Source organism: Canis aureus, chromosome 25 (genome assembly GCF_053574225.1).
Source record: "Canis aureus isolate CA01 chromosome 25, VMU_Caureus_v.1.0, whole genome shotgun sequence".
NCBI lineage: Eukaryota > Metazoa > Chordata > Mammalia > Carnivora > Canidae > Canis > Canis aureus.
This window is the reverse complement of record NC_135635.1, coordinates 22,818,727-22,837,398: the sequence shown is the minus strand read 5'-3', so window position 1 is coordinate 22,837,398 and position 18,672 is coordinate 22,818,727. Positions and strand designations below refer to the sequence as shown.

Here is an 18,672-nt window from a genome sequence, read left to right as displayed (position 1 = left end):
AAGCAGGCTTCTTGCCGGGAGCCCTACACGGGACTCGATCCCTGGACTCCAGGACTCCAGGATCGCGCCCTGAGCCAAAGGCAGGCACTAAATCGCTGAGCCACCCAGGGATCCCCGTGAGATTCTTTAAAAAAAAAAAAAGATTTTATTTATTTATTCATGAGAAATAGAGGCAGAGACATAGGCAAGGGGAGAAGCAGACTCCCCCTGGGGAACCCGATGGGGGACCGGATTCCAGGACATCAGGATCACTACCTGAACCAAAGGCAGATGCTCAACCACTGAGCCCCCCAGGTGCCCCAGATTATGAGATTCTTGAAGACAGATCCCAGTGTGAAATGTGTGTATGGGGGCACTTAACAAATGTTGGCTAGCTGAATGAATGATTAAATCATTCAACAAAGTTATTGATCTCTTATTACATATCAGATTATCACAGGCAAGATTCTAAGCATAAAGTGGTAAACAATAAAAATGTTCTTATTTTAGTGTGGGAAACAGAAAATAAACACTAATTCGGGTAGCAAAATGCCCATGCAATGATGAGTGTATTTATACAATGAAATATTATTTGGCAACAAAAGAATTACTGATAGATGCTTAGGTACTTGAATTAACCTTGAAAACATCACAGGAAATAAGAAAGTCATAAATGACCACATGCTGTGTGATTCCATTTTTCTGAAATGTCTAGAATACAAAGATTCATAAAGACAGAAAATGGATGGTCATTGCCAATCTAGGGAGATAGGGGAGTGGGGAGTAATTGCTAATGGGTACAGGAGTTCTTTTTGGGGTGATTAAAATGTTCTAAAATTGAATTGTGGTAATGGTTGCACAACTCTGAACATACTAAAAACCAATGTATTATACCCTTTAAATAGATGATTTGTATAATACATGAATTATATCTCCATAAAAATGTTATTTTTTTAAAAAAATTATTTATTTATTCATGAGAGACACAGAGAGAGGCAGAGACATTGGCAGAGGAAGAAACAGGCTCCCTGCCCGGAGCCTGATGCGGGACTTTATTGATTCCAGGACCCTGGGATCACTCACAACCTGAGCCAGAGGCAGACACTCAACCACTGAGCCACCCAGGTGCCACTAAAAATGTTATTTTTTTTTTTTTTAAATCAAGTAGCAAGTGCTAAGTTTCATGAGAAAACAGAGCATGGTAAGAGAAAAGAACATAATAGGGCAACAGACCTGAATGAATTAATGTGTAAGTCCTAGAGCATGCCTGTCAACAACTTCATAAGGATTCTTTTGATGTTGTTATAGGGTTGCAGGGTTCTTGTCTCATGGAGTCAAGAATGAATCTCAGGGACACACAAGGATGAAGTGATAGTTTATTAAGTGAGGGTGAGAACAGAAAGAAGGCTCTCTAGAGTGAGAGGTGTCCAGAGTGGGTTGCCACTGAGAGTTTTTATAGTCAGTCTTTGTAGAAAACTGATTAGGGAACTTAAAGCTTTTTTTTTTTTTTTTTAAGATTTTATTTATTTATTCATAGAGACACACAGAGAGAGAGGGGGACAGAGGCACAGGCAGAAAGAGAAGCAGGCTCCATGCAGGGAGCCCGACATGGGACTCGATCCGGGGTCCCCAGGATCACGCCCCGGGAGGAAGGTGGCGCTAAACCGCTGGGCCAACGGGGCTGCCCGGGAACTTAAATCTTCTTGATGTCACCACTGATAGCACCATGATTATTTCTCCTTTAAATATCTGGTCTCTGATGTTTAAGACAAACCAGATGGTCTGGTTATGCTCCCTTATCTCTGGTTTCATTGGGCCTCAGCATTTCTGGGATTTCTGTGAGCCTGATCACATAGCCCCCTACCTATCTTTCCCTACCTACCCACCCCCTGCCTGTCCCTTACACATTCTGCCTCTGCAATTAGTAACCCTAACAGCCTTTAAGGAATGGGTCTGGCTGCTTCCTGGCTGCAGGCTATGTGGCAGTTAGAATCTATTCAGGGGTTGGTCCAGGTCCTGCAGTATGGCTTCAGGGGGGTTATGATGGACAGCAAAGGGTACACGCATGAGCACATGAAAAAGAATAAGCATAAAACAAGTATTAGGCCCCAAATTATGATCACATACCTTAGATAAGATCCCCAGTCACCAATTCTGTTAAATAGACCAGCGGTCGTCCTGACCTTACTTAATTGATCATGGATGTTCTCTATTTAATGAGACACCTTGCAGGAGTTATCTTCTCCAATGTTAAAACAACACTTGTGAGGAAACTGCTTATACCCCAAATGATGTAGCAATAGTAGATAGTCAATAGTGGCCTGGTTCTGGAAAAGTCCCACGCTGGCTTCACTTAATTCTTGGTTGAGTGCATCTAATGCCGGTGACATGTCATTTGAGGTTTGGTAAGAAGACAGACTGTTTTCACTTATTTCATGTTGTAAACCTGTTGTCATGCCTGGAATTCCTAGGATGATAGAGACAAAAGCTATGGTTTCTCCTTCAGACATGAGGATGACATTGTCGTCACAATCGGGAGGCAGGGAGGACAAGTCTCTGTTTGCCAGTGTCTAGTAAAGTACCAAAAGTTAATTGTATGAAAAAGTTTATTTTGCTTCTTTAATTGGGCAGTTAAATTAGTGAAATGAGGAAAACTCATGGCCCTTTGTTGGAAAATATGTCTTCCTTTTTTCCATACTGTTGAACCTACTGGTATGGAACAATCAGACCAATTAGTAAGACTCGGGGGCATCCTTGGAGTGACATTAATAACTTCATATGTTAAGATAGTACATTTCAAGGTCCAGGTGGCCTGGATTACAGTCCATGTAACGGTTAAGGTTTATGTATGGATTACCTTCATAGTGGATTACTTGCCCTTATTAAGAATTGGAGATCTTCAATTGGTTCATAGAAACAAGTGGAATTATCTTCAGAGGAGGTTGAGAGATCCTTTTGAATGGCCCATAGAGCAACAGGCACAAAGACTGTCTATACATGAATTTTGGGGGCAATTTTTGGAAGCTGACCTCAAGTTGTCTAGTTTAGGCAAACAATAAATATTTAAAGACAACGAGAACTGGAATTTAACATCTACAAAAGTGGGTTATTGAAACATAATTTTTCTCTATAAGCCTCATTTTTAATCACAGAGAGCCAAATCAGGACTAATTTGTTTGCAAGACAAGTCCAATTTTAACAAACTTGGCTAATTACTTACATAAGCTCAGTAAGAATAGCAATTAGCCATACAGATCTTTTAAAATCTGCTTTGCTGGGACTTTTATAAGGAATCTAGATTGAACTTTTAGTAGCCTCCTGAGACTACATATGGGCAGGTATGTGCTACTTGTGGAGGTTTCCCTGGGCTGTGACCTCCAGGGCCAGACTCTATCCTTTTATGTGTCTCAGAAAGCCCATGTCATTTATGGTATCCAGGGGCAGGCTCAGAGCGCTAGGTGGCCAGTCCTTAGGTGTGCTCACTGGATAAGGCCTGAAATTAGTCAAGGAGTATTTTGTCATGTATATCTTCAGAGTTCTCATATGGAACTCTCATTCATTTTGTTTATACCCAAGGCTCTGGTAAGAAGCCTAATTAAATGTTTGGCTTATTTTTGGCAGTAAAGCGTGCAAGCATCCTCTCTCATATATAGTTGATGACCTATCAGTAGACGAGGCCCTGGTACAAACATAGAGTTCCCAGAGAAAAAGAGAAGCCATTTGAAAACAAAAGTATGAAATCAGAGGTTGAGTGAGCTGGTTAGGGCTAGACCAACATTCCCTTCCTACAAGGAAGAGGGATTAAGTGACGCCTGGGTGGCTCAGTGGTAGACGAAATGAGCCAAATGCCCTGCCTTTGGCTCAGGGCATGATCTCGGGTCCAGGGATGGAGTCCCACATCAGGGTCCCTGGAGGGAGCCTTCTTATCTCCCTGCCTACATCTCTGCCTCTCTCTCTCATAAATAAATAAATCTTAAAAAAAAAAAAAGGAAAAAGGATTGCCAGAGTCATTCCCTGAAGCCTGTCACTTGAGTCTTCAAGACCAGTGGCCACGCTAGTCAGTCTTACAGGACCAACAGGTACCCAGTGTTTACAAGAGAAGAGGGCTAAGCAGGGGAGATAAGTCTCTCAGAACATAAAGACGGAGTCCACATTGCTCATCTTCTGATGAATGAAGTGGTGATTTTCCTGGCCAATATGCCAAAAATGTTGTAGGGTTGCAGAGTTCTTGTCTCATGGAGTCAAGAATGAATCTTGCAGACACAAAAAGGTGAAATGATAGTTTATTAAGTGAAGTTGAGAACAGAAATAAAGCTGTATAGAGTAAGGGGGGTCCCGAGTGGGTTACCACTGAGGGCTTTTATGGTCTTTTATAGAAAACTGACCAGGAAAAAAAGAAGAAAAGAAAAGAAAAGAAAAGAAAAGAAAAGAAAAGAAAAGAAAAGAAAAGAAAAGAAAAGAAAAGAAAAGAAAAGAAAAGAAAAGAGAAAAGAAAAGAAAAGAAGAAAAAAGAAAAGAAAAGAAAAGAAAAGAAAGAAAAGAAAAGAAAAGAAAAGAAAAGAAAAGAAAAGAAAAGAAAAGAAAAGAAAAGAAAAGAAGAAAAGAAAAGAAAACTGACCAGGGAAGTTAAATCTTTTTTATGTTACCACTGATTGTACCATGATTATTCCTCTTTGAATATCTGGTCTCTGATGTTTAAGACAAACGGGGTGGTCTGGTTATGTTCCCTTATCTCCAGTTTCATTAGGCCTCAGCATTTCTGAGATTTCCGTGAGCCTGATTATGTAGCCCCCATCTATTTCTCCCTACCTAGCCCTACCTAGCCCTTACTCAATGTTAGCAACAGAGGAAGAAAGAAGGGGGTATGAAGCACTTTAAGAGAAGATAAAAGTAAAAAAGGAATTAGGGAATTAACATCCCTAGAAGAGTATGAGAATGATCTGGCTATGGCTGCCTTCTTTTTTCCCCTCCAATGTTGAGAGGAGGCTCCCACAGTTCTCCCTCACTGTTATATGTAAACTCTCCCAAAGTGTCCCTCCTACACACCAAAAATGCTGTTTCCAAATGAAGAAGGTCATCGTCAACCAAGATTGTTACCCTGCCAGCAGCACTACACTTCAAGAAAGTCACAGGGCACCTGAGTGGCTCAGTCTGTTAAGCATCTGCCTTCAGCTTGGGTCATGATCCCAGGGTCCTGAGATAGAGCCCCATGTCGGGCTCTCTGCTCAGCAAAGATCCTGATTCTCCCTTTCCCTCTGCCTGCCATTCCCCATGCTTGTTCTCTCTCTTTCTCTCTGTCAAAAAAATAAATAAAATCTTAAAAAAATAAAATAAAAAAGAAAGTCATAGAATATATTAAAGGCAGCTGAGTTCTCAAAACTTATATATTCCGTATCTCTACCAATAGGTAGTGCCTATGACTGTACTTGAGGAAGACAGAATTTCTAACTGTCCCCAGAGACGCTAACTTTGAGATTGACTTCAGAGCCCCAGAGAGCTCAGCTCCATTTTGGCATCACTATTATGAACAAAGTCTATTGCTGTAATCATTATGAATAATTACATAACTAACTTGCAGAATTTCTCTTCTGAATCTTACCAAATATTATCTAGAGGAAAGGAAACTCACAAATTTTCTCAGTTCCTGGGACTTGGGAAAAAGAATTAGCAAAAGGCAATGATGCTTTCTGTCATAAAGAGTAGAGGGAGGAAAAAAAAAAAAGAGTAGAGGGAGGTCTACTCTAAAAATTCACTCTACAAATTTCAGGGGACAAAATCATTCCTCTCTTTGTTTCTCAAAATGAAAAATACTATAGTTTTATCCTTTTTATATTTCCTATAATGCATGTACCCATTATATATATGTACACACACACACTCTAAGTTCAATATTCAAAAATCACTTCCACTGTATTTTATGGAAAATGTATACAAGGTTTTCTGGGATGGTTTTTTGACCCATTGGACTTATTTTTAGCCTATTGTATATCTTCTAGAACCTAATCTCCATGTAAAATTAGACTTACTATCAGAGAAAGTTGGCTACCCCATCAAAAATAGGGAAAAATCAAGATGGATGATCCCTTATTTCCAGAGTGGTGGTAGCCAAGGAGGGAAAGGGTAATTACCCAAAGATTTCCCATTGAACATGGAAGAAGTAATAATTTCCACTATGTAACTACCACTGAATAACTTAATAATCTTTTGGTAAACTATTTCTGGCTAAAGAGGAAAAAAAAGATGGGATGCCTGGGTGACTCAGCGGTTGAGCATCTGCCTTCAGCTCAGGGCGTGATTCCGGGATCTGGGATCGAGTCCCACATCTGGCTCCTTGCAGGGAACCTGCTTCTCCCTCTGCCTGTCTCAGCCTCTGTGTGTGTGTGTGTGTCTCTAATGAATAAATAAATAAAAATTTAAAAAAATAATAAAGAGGAAAAAAAGATTAGTGTTTTTACAACTCTTTCATACTTTCTTTTTAGTTTGATTCCTGTTTGGGTCCCTCAAAGAACAAGTCAGACTCAAGCCTAATCCTAGAGCAATCTCCAAAGTAAGTTAAGAGAAAACCAAGAAGCTATTTAATAAATGATCTTCAAACAAATGACATAGATTAGGGAAAAGCACTGGCTTTAGAGGTCTGAATTTGTATCTTCAGTTGCACAGATTTGTAATGTACAACCTTTAGCAAATTATTTAATCTCTCTGAAACTCAGATTATGTTTTTTTTTTTTTTTTTAAGTCACTAATATAAGGAAAGGAGTAGCTAGTTTGGAAGTATAAGAGATACAAGTTAATACATGTATAGTGCCCAGGCTTAGAGGCTTCCTGTGTATGCCTCACACATCTACAAATCATTCAATCCCAGTCACTTTAGAACAAGTACCAATTGTTCATTTTCTGTGAGTAGTAAGTAATGGATATAAAATGAAAGTACAACAAAAGAAATTCTAGAATATTAAAATCATATCATTTATTAACCAAGAAAAAAAAAATCTGGGATGTCTAGCTGGCTTAGTTGCTGGAGTATATGACTCTTGATCTTGGCGTCATGAGTTCAAACCCCACATGTGGCTTCGAGTTTACTTAAAATTTTAAAAATAAAAAAAAAAAATCTGAGAATTTATGGAATCTTTCTTCTAGATTTTTTTGTTTTTATTTTTAAATAATGTCTACGCCCAATGTGGGGCTCAAACTTACAACCACAACCAAGATTTTGAGTTGCCTGCTCTACCAACTGAGCCAGCAGGCATACCTATTCCAAATTCTTTAAAAATAAGTTAATGTCCATCTGGCTTGAAAGATGTAAATCTTCCCACAATTTCTCTATGGTCTCTCAGGGCACCTCCCAAACTGACTCATAAAGTTGGCAACTCTCTCCCTGAAACTCTTTCCTTCTGTGATACTGTGCTGTTCTGAACATTCTCCAGTCTCTCCAGCAGGTTCTCTTTTCCTTTGTCATAATCACAACTCTTTTTTTTCTCATGCTGTCTAGATGTAGACAAGATAGGGATCCCACCTGTATCTGACCTTAAATCTCCTTGCTTTATACTCTGTACCTAAGTGATTTTTTTTTTGTTTTTGTTTTTTTAAAATATTTTATTTATTTATTCATGAGAGACACAGAGAGAGAGAGGCAGAGACACAGGCAGAGGGAGAAGCAGGCTCCATGCAGGGATCCCGACGTGGGACTCCATCCCAGGTCTCCAGGATCACAACCCGGGTCCAAGGCGGTGCTAAGCCAGTGAGCCACCAGGGCTGCCCCTACCCCCCAGTTCTGATTAAATTTTCCCTACTACTCAAAAGAATGTAACTTGCACTCAAATGCTTTCACACAAGCTAGACTAGAGAGCATGCTGTGCACCTAAGCACATCAGAAATCTTCTATGGTTACATTTACATAACACTACTTGGAATTTCTTTTCCCCCAGCTTGTTTGCCTAAATGATATGCAATCTTCCAGATCCATTTCAACTACTGTTGTCCTCTTACAGGCTTTCCTGAAGACTTGCAGTGGAGACCCTTGGTTCCCAAAAGAGAGTGAGCATTTTCAGACTATGCCTTTTCTAATCCCATCGTGTCCTCTTCTATCCCATAATAATTCTTTACATATTGTTGTCAGGATTTCATCCTCTGTCCTCAACTTTTTCTCATTGATTTTAAATGCTCTCCATGGGTGAGTTTATCTATTCTTTGGCTGATACTGTTACTTAATTACCAAAAGACCACCGCCCTTTTCTTTTTCTAACAAAACCCTGATTTTTTTCCAGGGTAGGGGCACAGAATATACTTCCTCCTGGGGGTGAATGATTATTAATCTAAAGTAGAAATGACAATCTCATTTTACTTTTCAATATACCTGTTTTCCCATACTCTCTTGAGCCAGAGAGGACCTAGGAATCGAGTTCTAATCAATGAGACCTAAGGGGAAGTATCTAAGTGCTTCTAAGAAAGATTGTACCTTCTGATCAGAAAACAAGAAAAAAGTCAGGTAAGAGGACCTTGCTGGTACCTTTCCCTTCTCCAGTTTTAAATGATTTTTATAGATGTATGTTTCAAGGATCTACCAACAGCCATCCTGCAACCATGAGTGACAAGCCCAAGATCAAGAACCAATAATATTGGGCACCTGGGTGGCTCAGCAATTGAGTGTCTGCCTTTGGCCCGGGGGTTCTAGGATTGAGTCCTGCATCACGCTCCCCGCAGGGAGCCTACTTCTCCCTCTGCCTGTGTCTCTGCCTCTCTTTATGTGTTTCTCATGAATAAATAAATAAAATCTTAAAAAAAAAAAAACCACAAAACCAACCCAATATATTGAAAATGGCAAAGCAGAAAGAGAGAGAGAGAGAGAGAGAGAGAGAGAGCCTAGACTGTTGAGTCACTTGCCAAGCCTGGAATTGCTCAACTTCAGAACATTTTTTTTAATGATATAATTCAATGTCTTTATTGCCTTGCCACTATTGGTCAGGTATTTTATTACTACCATTGAAAGCATTCCTAGGCTTTAACAACACTTAGACTCCAGTGCCAGTTGCCTCAAGAACTCTTTACTCATATTTCCCATGTACATTCCCATGTACATTCCCATGTGTTTGATCCAGAGGCATCTCCGAGTATGAAATTTTTATCTTATGTATAATTAACTTATATTTATCTCAAAGCCTTTTCTCAACAAATATACACAGAGGCCTGCATATGTTGCATGCTTGGTAGGCTCCTGTTGCATTTCCTATTTTTCTTAGTAGTAAGACGCTTTAACTAGTTGCCCAAACAATAGCCAGTCAACATCAGATCCTGTCTTCCTTCACTCTCCACCAATTTCATCTTTATAATTTCTATAATTTTTTCCCTTTACTATTTCTCATATTTGTTTTTTGCTCTTAGCACTAATTAGAATGCCTTACTTCAAACCCTCATCATCTCCTGGCTGGACATCTTTGCTGGGTCTGTGTGACACCTGGATGTATTAACCTGTCTTGACCTTATTTGCTTTACCTACAAAGTAAGGATTAAAAACCCTACCGTTTTCATGAGGACCAAAAGAGCTAGTACACGTAAAGTAATTAGAATGTACCTAGCATAGAGTAAATGTTCAGCAAACATTAGCTCTTGTTATTGCCTTCAATTTTTCCCATCTGATGTTTATTTTGTTTTTTTTTTTTTGTTTTATTTTTTGTTTTTTGTTTTTTTTTATTCTGTAGGATATTTTTCTATAACCTAAAGCACTTTCACTAAATCACGACTGCCCAAATACTCTCTATTTTAGCCAAATTTCCTGGTAGTTCTGAAGATCTTGCTTAGAGCACATCAAGTTAGGTTCAAGTCACTCTCTTATATGGCTTCTCAACAGGATCATTTACTGTGTGCTCAGACCCTCCATTTCAAAATACCTGAAGATCTCCTTATATGGTTTACAAGTTTCTTCTAGGGACACCTGGGTTGCTCAGCAGGAAGTCTCCTCCTCCCTCTCCCTAGACCCCTCACCCCTGGCTTGTGCTCTGCTCTCTCTCTCTCAAACAAACAAAAATTTAAAAAAAGAACTAACAAGGTTAATAGTGGCCTAATGCTACATCATGATGCCATGTAGTCACCTCACTTACCTCAGCATACAGGCATGTTATCATCTGACATCACAAGAAGAATGAGTACAGCACAATAAGATATTTTGCGAGAGTGCACACTGACATAACTTATAACAGCATATTGTTATAATTATTCTATTTTATTTTTAGTTATTGTTATTCTTTTACATTTCCTAATTTATAAATTCAGCTTTATTATTCATATGTATATATAGTTCAAAAAAAAAAAAACAAAACAAAACATAGGGCAGCCTGGGTGGCTCAGTGGATAGCACCGCCTTCAGCCCAGGGCGTGATCCTGGAGACCCAGGATCGAGTCCCACCACGGGCTCCCTGCATGAGCCTGCTTCTCCCTCTGCCTCTCTCTCTCTCTCTCTCTCTCTCTTTCTCTCTCTCTCTCTATGTCACTCATGAATAAATGAATAAAATCTTAAAAAAAAAACATATGTGGGGTTTTGTTCTATCTGTGGTCTCAGACATCCACTGGGCAGGGGAGGGGGTCTTGGAATGTATTCCTTGTGGATAAGAGAGGACTGCTGTTTTTAGTTCTTCTTTGATTTTATTCATCAGAGTTTTTCCTTATATAGATCTTGTATATATTTTGTTAATTTTAAACTTTAGTACTTAATTTGGGGTTACTAATATAAACGGCATTATGTTTTTAAATTTCAAATTCCACTTGCTCATTGCTGGCATATGTTGGTTCAAAACAATTGACTTTTTAATATTAACCTTCTATCCTAAAATCTTACTATAATCACTTTTTAGTTTCAGGATTTTTTATAGTGTTGTTGAATTTTCTCCATAGATGATCATGTCATCTGTGAAAAAAGAGAATTTTATGTCTTCTTTCTCAATCTGCATACCTTTTATTTGCTTTTCTTACTGTATTACCAAGGTCTTCCAGTATAATGTTGAAATGGAATAGTGAGAGACAGCATCCTTGCTTTGTACCTGATTTTGGTGAGAAGACTAAGTTTCTCACCATCAACTACAGTATTATCTGTAGAATGGTTTTTATCAAGGTGAGAAAGTTCCCCTCTACTCATAGTTTCCTGAGAGATTATTATTATTATTGTTATTATTATGAATGGGTATTGGATTTTTTAAAAAAAGATTTTATTTATTTATTCATGAGAGACATACAGAGAGAGAGAGGCAGAGATGTAGGCAGAGGGAGAAGTAGGCTCCTGGGTATAGGATTTTGTCAAATCTTTTTCATGCATTTATTGACACAATTATGTGGTTTTTCTTGTTTAGTCTATTAATATGATGGATTATATGAATTGATTTTCAAATGCTACAGGTATCCCTGTACCAGGGATAAATACCACTTGGTTGTGATATATAATTCTTTTTACACTTTTTTTGCATTTGATTTGCTAATATTTTGTTGAAGATTTTTGTATCTATTTCATAAGAGATATTAGTCTAGAGTTTCCTTGTAATATCTTTGCCTGGTGTTGGTAGTAGGGTGATTCTGGTCTTATAGAATGAGTTAGGAGGTAATCCCTTTGTTTCTATCTTCCAAAAGAGATTGCAGAGAATTAGTATAATTGATTCCATTAATATTTGTTAGAATTTACCAGTGAACACATCTGTACCTGTAGTTTTCTATTTTGGAAGATTATTAATTATTCATTCATTTTAAAAATAGATACAGGCTTATTCATATCATTATTTCTTCTACTTGAATTTTGGCAAATTGAATCTTTTAAGGAATTGGTCCAGATCCCGTTTTTAAAGACATTATAACCTAATTTATTACTTCTTTATGATCTAATTTATTTAATATTTCATCAAAAAAGAGGTAAAGATTTTTCTCAGTGATAGACACACAGGCATCAGAGAATTTCTATTTTCAGTTCTCATTCACAGGTATGGGTCAAAAGCCAACAGAGAAACACAAAACTCTTTGGTAAGACCTTAAAGAGCTGTTCTCCTTCCCAGTGGGCATTAAATACTTTCTTAATTTATTTGTGCTCACAAATAGATGAACAGAGAAATAAAACAGGCTAACAGACCATATTCTCTGTCATGTTTCACCCCAAAGAAAATTGATCCTCATCTTCATGAGAGAGATTACCATGGGAACAGGTAATAAAACCAGACTATTGGTTTTTACAAAATTACTGCCAACAATGAGGAGTAAATCATCAGTCATGTGTGTCACAGACTCACATATACACAGGATGTTCTCTTGACCAGCGTCAAAGTCCATTACGTACTACTTCCTGTACCATATTGTAGAAAAGAATGTGGTGCAACCACTGTTTTTTTTAAAGATATATTTATTTATTTCAGAAAAAGAGTGAGCTGGAGGAAGAAGCAGAGGGAGAGGGAAAGGTAAAACTCAAGCAGACTCTGTGCTTAGCATAGAGCCTGAAATGGAGCTTGATTTCAATACCCATGAAATCACAACCTGAGCCCAAACTAAGAGCTGGGTACTTAACCAACTGCACCACCCAGACATCTCCCAACTGCTATTTTCTAAGGACTCAGGAACATACTCAGGAATATGACCAGCTTTGTGCTACAGCTGGCTGCACTGACTTATAAGAGTGGATTGTGCTTAGCTCTTCTTAACTTTGCATTCAATGACATCACATTGGTAACTTATCATTGACCATACTGGAAGTAGTTATATCACAGAAATCAGTAGACACTGAAAAATCAAGTCCCTGTGCCACCTGCAAGAACCAATTGTTAAATATTTTCCAGTATACAATTGTCTTTACCCACTAGTTCCTGGATCCAGTAAAGAAAAGAAAAATGGCCCCAAATGCAAGTTAGATGAGATGTAGACAGATTAACAGACTTGGCCAAGAAAAGAAACAAAAACAAATACACAGAATGAAAAGAAAAGGAAACAGAGGAAAAGAGTCAGCAAAGGGAAATTCCAGGGACAGATGACTAGGCTTAAGCAGCATATGTGATGCAATTGTACGGCAGTTTTATTAGTCACAGAAAGTGACTCCACTTGGACATTTCAGCGACCTCCCAAACTTTCAAAGTATAAATTGCAAAAGCTAATAACATGATTCCTCCACAAATATAGAATAAACATAAATCAAAAAACATATTTAATTTATGAATGAGGGAGCTAACAGAATAAAGCTGATTCAAAGAAGTATAGGAGAGACTGGAGTATTTTGTCATCAGTGAAAGATGGAATGTGAAACCACAATGGCAAAGTTCAATACAAACTGGACTTTGGGAAAGGAAAGAAAGAAAACATCTGTTCTGACATCAAAAGAAGAAGAAGAAGAAGAAGAAGAAGAAGAAGAAGAGGAGGAGGAGGAAGAGGAGGAGGGGGGGAGGGGGAGGAGAAGGAGGAAGAAGAAGAAGAAGGAGAAAGAAAGAGAAAGAGAGAAAATGAAAGAAAAATAGTTAAAAATCTTGTGAATATTGGGGGCCTGGGTGGCTCAGTCAGTTAAGCATCTGTCTTTGGCTCAGGTCATGATCCCAGGGTCCTGGGATAGAACCCCATATCAGGCTCCCTGCTCAGTGGAGAGTCTGCTTCTCCCTCTCCCTCTGGCCTTTCCCCCTGCTAATGCTCACTCTCTATCTCTATCGCACATGCTCTTTCTCAAACAAATAAATAAAATCTTTAAAAATATATGTGGATATTGATTGGGATATAATCAACAAAAATCAAGTCGTATTTTTTCTCATAGATTTATCTGGTCTCTGTTATGTAAGTCTCTCTTATGAACAGTGACCAAGATTATAGTCAAATATGGATAGACCAGTGTCTATCAAACTTTTAGCTCATAGAATACATGAGTTTTAGGAATAGGTTGTTAAAACATAAAATATTATCACCTCAGGTGAATCCTTGACTAATTTGATTATAAATACACACTCAGATGTGGGCAATGAAATTTATGATTGCTTTTGGCTACAAGATGGTCTTCAGAAAATTCAGTGGGTAGTGGGGAATATATATATTTTTAGAAAATGTCCACACACCCCAAGAGTCTGTACTCTGAGCAGAAACAGAACTAACCAACAGCTCTGTGTGGATGAAATCTCCTAAGGAGGTAGTGCTGCTTGTAAGCAAGGGTTTCCAAGAATGACAACATGCTTGGAGTATTGACATGAGAACCAGCAAAGCCAGCAGCAGGCCAGGACATGCTAGAACAAAGGCTCTCAAGACTTGAAATCTGAAGTATCCTTTTTATTGCAAATATTTGATAATTCTCCCTTTACTATCCTAAAATGAAATCCATAGACAAGATGATCTACCTACACTCATAATTTAAATACACACACATACTAAAGGAAAGCCAAAGGAAAAGTAGTTTAAAATAAAAAAACCAGTGTTGGGGAACCTGGGTGGCTCAGTTGGTTAAGCTTCTAACTCAATATTGGCTCAGGTTATGATCACAAGGTCATGAGATTGAGCCCCACATCCGGCTTTGCACTCAGTGGAAAGTCTGCTTCTCTCTCTTTCAACTTCTGCCTCTCTCCTTCCCCTGCTCATGCTGTCTCTCTAAAATAAAATAAAATGAAATATAAAAAAATAAAATAATCAGTGTTTCCATATGTAAATGCACAGACAGGACTCTTCAGAAAGGCACAGTGGAGTCAAATGCTTATATCTGTATGTGGTATAAGCATGAGTAGGACAGCCTCAAATGCAGATTGATCCTGGGGTGTGGACTGATGACTCAGAACCAAGTGTGTTGCCTTTAAATGATACCTTTTCCTGAATAGTGAAAACTTCTTCCAAACTCAGAAGTTCAAGATTAAAGTACAACTTGTCCTTTATTTACATGGCTATTGCATTTCAAAAAATTGTTTATTAAACTATGTGTGGGCATACATGCACGCACACACACACACACACACACTATAAATAGAGTTTTAAAAAATATTTGTTTATTATTGGGGGGTGGGCAGAGGGAGAGGGAGATTCTCAAGCAGATTCCCCATTGAGCCTGGAGCCCAACCCGGGGCTGTATTTTACAACCCTGAGATCATGACCTGAGCCAAAATCAAGAGTCGGATGTTTAACAGACTGAGCCACCCAGGCATCCCTAAATAGAGCTTTTCTGTATTGTACTTTCAGTGTCAATGGGCAGTTAAAATTCACTCTAGAAAGATCCAGAAAAAAAAAAAAAGAAAGAAAGAAAGATCCAGAAATTGGAATTCAGTTATCTTTGAATAATCTAAGAGATTAACATCCAAATTTAGAAACTTCCTTCACAGCATTTTAAATGCAGCCTGTTCTGTTCCAGAACAAACACTATAGAAATCTAATCTCTCTCAAAACCCACAGTCCAACTAAGATCCCTAAGAATCTATGTCTTTTCCAGGTTTGGGATTGGTATCTAACTTCTCTGTGGAATCATAATGTCTGAAATACTACTTACTTTAAAAAATGTTTCCCCAAGTGGGAAAAATTAAATGAGTTAAGTATGATCACAAGTACATCATTCCAACTTTACATTTCCTGAACTTAAGGAAATTGCTATGGTAAGCCACTTCAAGTCTCAAAGCAGATCCTGCCTGTTATATTAGTCCACAAAGCTGCAATTCTTGAGAACTCAACTGACCCGTCTATACACTACTCGTTTTCTGGATCCACCCCCAGAGGTTTTGGAAGAATTTGAATTCATACTATCTATATGGCCCATGTATAGTTATTTAAGATTTATTCATTCATTCATTCATTCATCCATGAGAGACATAGAGAGAGGCAGAGACATAGGCAGAGAGAGAAGCAGACTCCCTGCGAGGAGCCTGATGTGGGACTCAATCCCAGGACCCCGAGATCACACCCTGAGCTAAAGGCAGACACTCAACCACTGAGCCACCCAGGCATCCCCATGAGTGGTTATTTAAATTTCAAGTTAATTAAAATAAAATAAGATAAAAAAATTCAGTTCTTCAATCATACTACCCACATTTCAAGTGTCCCATAACCACGTGTGGCTGCCGCAACTGTATTGAACACAGTAAAATGTAGAACATTTTCACTGTCACAGAAAGCTCTATTTGACAGTGTTGCATTTGCTTATAAAAAGGTTCTATAATCAAAAACCTTAAAAAAAAAAAAAAAAAACCTTTGGAGCTCAACACAGAGCTTGATCTCACCGTGTGAGATCATGACATGAGCCAGTATCAAGAGTCGGACCCTTAACTGAATGAGCCATGCAGGCACCCCTACCCTGAAGTTTTTTTAAAGTAAATTATAGACTTTACAACACCTTCCTGTAAGATTTTCTGTAAGTCCTACCAAAGTCCTACATCTACAAAAAAACCAAATTTTTAAAAATACGGCTGTAAATAACAGCATAAAGGGAAAAAAATGTAGGTGGCAGAACTTATATATTTTTCTAACTTAACATGAGTCTCAAGATGGAAAATTCCAGACCAGTGGAATCAGACAAATCTGGTTACAATAAGTACATATCTGACACAGATGTGTACATAATATGAAAGTTGTTCTTATCTCCTGAAACTGAAAATACAAATAGGAATTTGTATCGATTAAGACCTTGGGACTGCCTTCCAGAAGAAGATCATGTTTAGAACTGTGATGGTAAATTGCTGTTGTCTGTTATCTTGCTCTTCACTGACTTTCCAAATTTCCCATAAACCCCATCCATTATGACACTAGTGGAAAACACTAATGATGTGGGCCTTCTGTTGATGCAGACATTTCCTCACCCTTTTAGGAAAAAAAAATGTTCTCTTACACAGTATTCTGTTCTGATGGAAATATTTAGTTTAAAGGCCACCTCTTCCATGTAGAATTCCCTGATTTCACTTCCTTCTGTTATTCACTTCCCTGGCAGCAGAGCATGAAGGCTAAAAGGGCTGACACTGGATCTAGAATGCCTGGTTTCAAATCTCAGCTATGCTATTTACTAGCCGTGTGATCCTGGGTAAGTTGCTTAACCTCTTTGTGCCTCTGTATTATCATTGATATTGCTGTTCTAGTTTTAGTTTTGTTTCAGAAGTAGAAATTGCAGGAAAGTAAAATTTGTATTATTCAAGCTTTTCTTTCCATATATTTGAGATATTATATCATGCATAATATGCTTTCATTTACTTAAAGCCTTTGTTTTTAAACTTAAAGATTAAAAAGGAAGTTATCTGGGCTCCAGAAGGTCATAACACCTTACAGACCACGACAGCTTTTTTCTCGTCCTGAAGATAATCCTAAAAGCTCATAAAATGTGTGATGCTTTTGTGGGTACCTGGAAACTTAGCTCCAGTGAAAACTTTGATGATTACATGAAAGAAGTGGGAGTGGGCTTCGCCACCAGGAAAGTGGCTGGCATGGCCAAACCCAGCATGATCATCAGTGTAAACGGGGATGTGATCACCATTAAATCGGAAAGCACCTTTAAAAATACCGAGATTTCCTTCAAACTGGGCCAGGAATTTGATGAAGTTACTGCGGATGACAGAAAAGTCAAGAGCATCATAACCTTAGATGGAGGTGTCCTGGTACGGGTGCAGAAGTGGGACGGAAAATCAACTACCATAAAGAGAAAACGAGTGGATGATAAACTGGTGGTGGAATGTATCATGAAAGGCGTCACTTCTACCAGAATTTATGAGAGAGCATAATCCAAGGGACATCAAGCTGAAGTTTGCATTGAACTCTACAACATTCTGTTGGATGTATTGTCCAAACATGTATTGTTATTTTCTACTAATTGGCAAGCAACCAATTTCCCCCAAATGATCTTATTCAACGTGGATATGTTTGTTAAATAAAACCTTTTAGATATAGAAGGTGATGTAATAATTCATTCATTGTGCTGGATCATTTCTTACTCATAATTCAATGAAGGAAATAGAGAATTATATTTTTGCTTTGTTCCTCATGGAAGTAATATGATTTTTCATGGTAATCCAAGATAAAAAAATAAATATTCATGAATTTTTAATTGTTTTAGGTAGGAGATGATAAATTTGTTATGACTGAATATGTCATATTCTAGTCCTTTTGTAGCATGTTTACAGTCAAGTAACTATCTCTCAAAGACCTAAGGTAGTTTTAAATGTAGTGAAGTGGCCCATAGCCAGCTGGGCCAACCCCTGTCACTTCATACCTACCTATTCTGGGTCATTGAGAGAAAGAGCAGTAATACATGTTGCAGAGCAATATTTCTAGAGTATAACTTTTAATCTGAAAAGTTAATGGTAAGCCTAAGCTATCTCTGGAGTCTCTCAAAAATTAAGTGCAAATAATCCCATAATGTTCATTCCAGAAAAGAGACAATAGTTTGTAATGAGTAATGATACAAATGTTCTTATGGTGGCTTTCAAATTTTTTTTTCGAGGAGTAGGACTTTTTATTAAATAAAATATTGAATATGTAAAAAAAATAGAAATAAAAAAATAAACTTAAAGACTATTTTCATGCAACTCCCATTTTATCAGCTCTGGAGGCCTCCATTTTCCTCAGTTGTATCTGAGAGTTGATGGAAGACCAACTCCTCAGAACTCTCTGAAACAGAAATGCCATCACAGCTTTTTGGGTTGCCAAAGGGAGCTTTATTAAGTCAACAAAATACTTTCTCAGCTTTGAGCTGCTGTGCAGTGAGATTCAACACAGACATTCCACTTGTCTGGATTTTCCATTTTGAGACTC

The 18,672-nt window shown here is 38.1% G+C and overlaps 1 pseudogene; it reads left to right on the top strand.

The window, feature by feature from the left end:
• Positions 1–17,169: 17,169 nt before the first annotated feature.
• On the top strand, positions 17,170–17,810 carry LOC144297086 (fatty acid-binding protein, adipocyte pseudogene; annotated as a pseudogene).
• Positions 17,811–18,672: the final 862 nt, after the last annotated feature.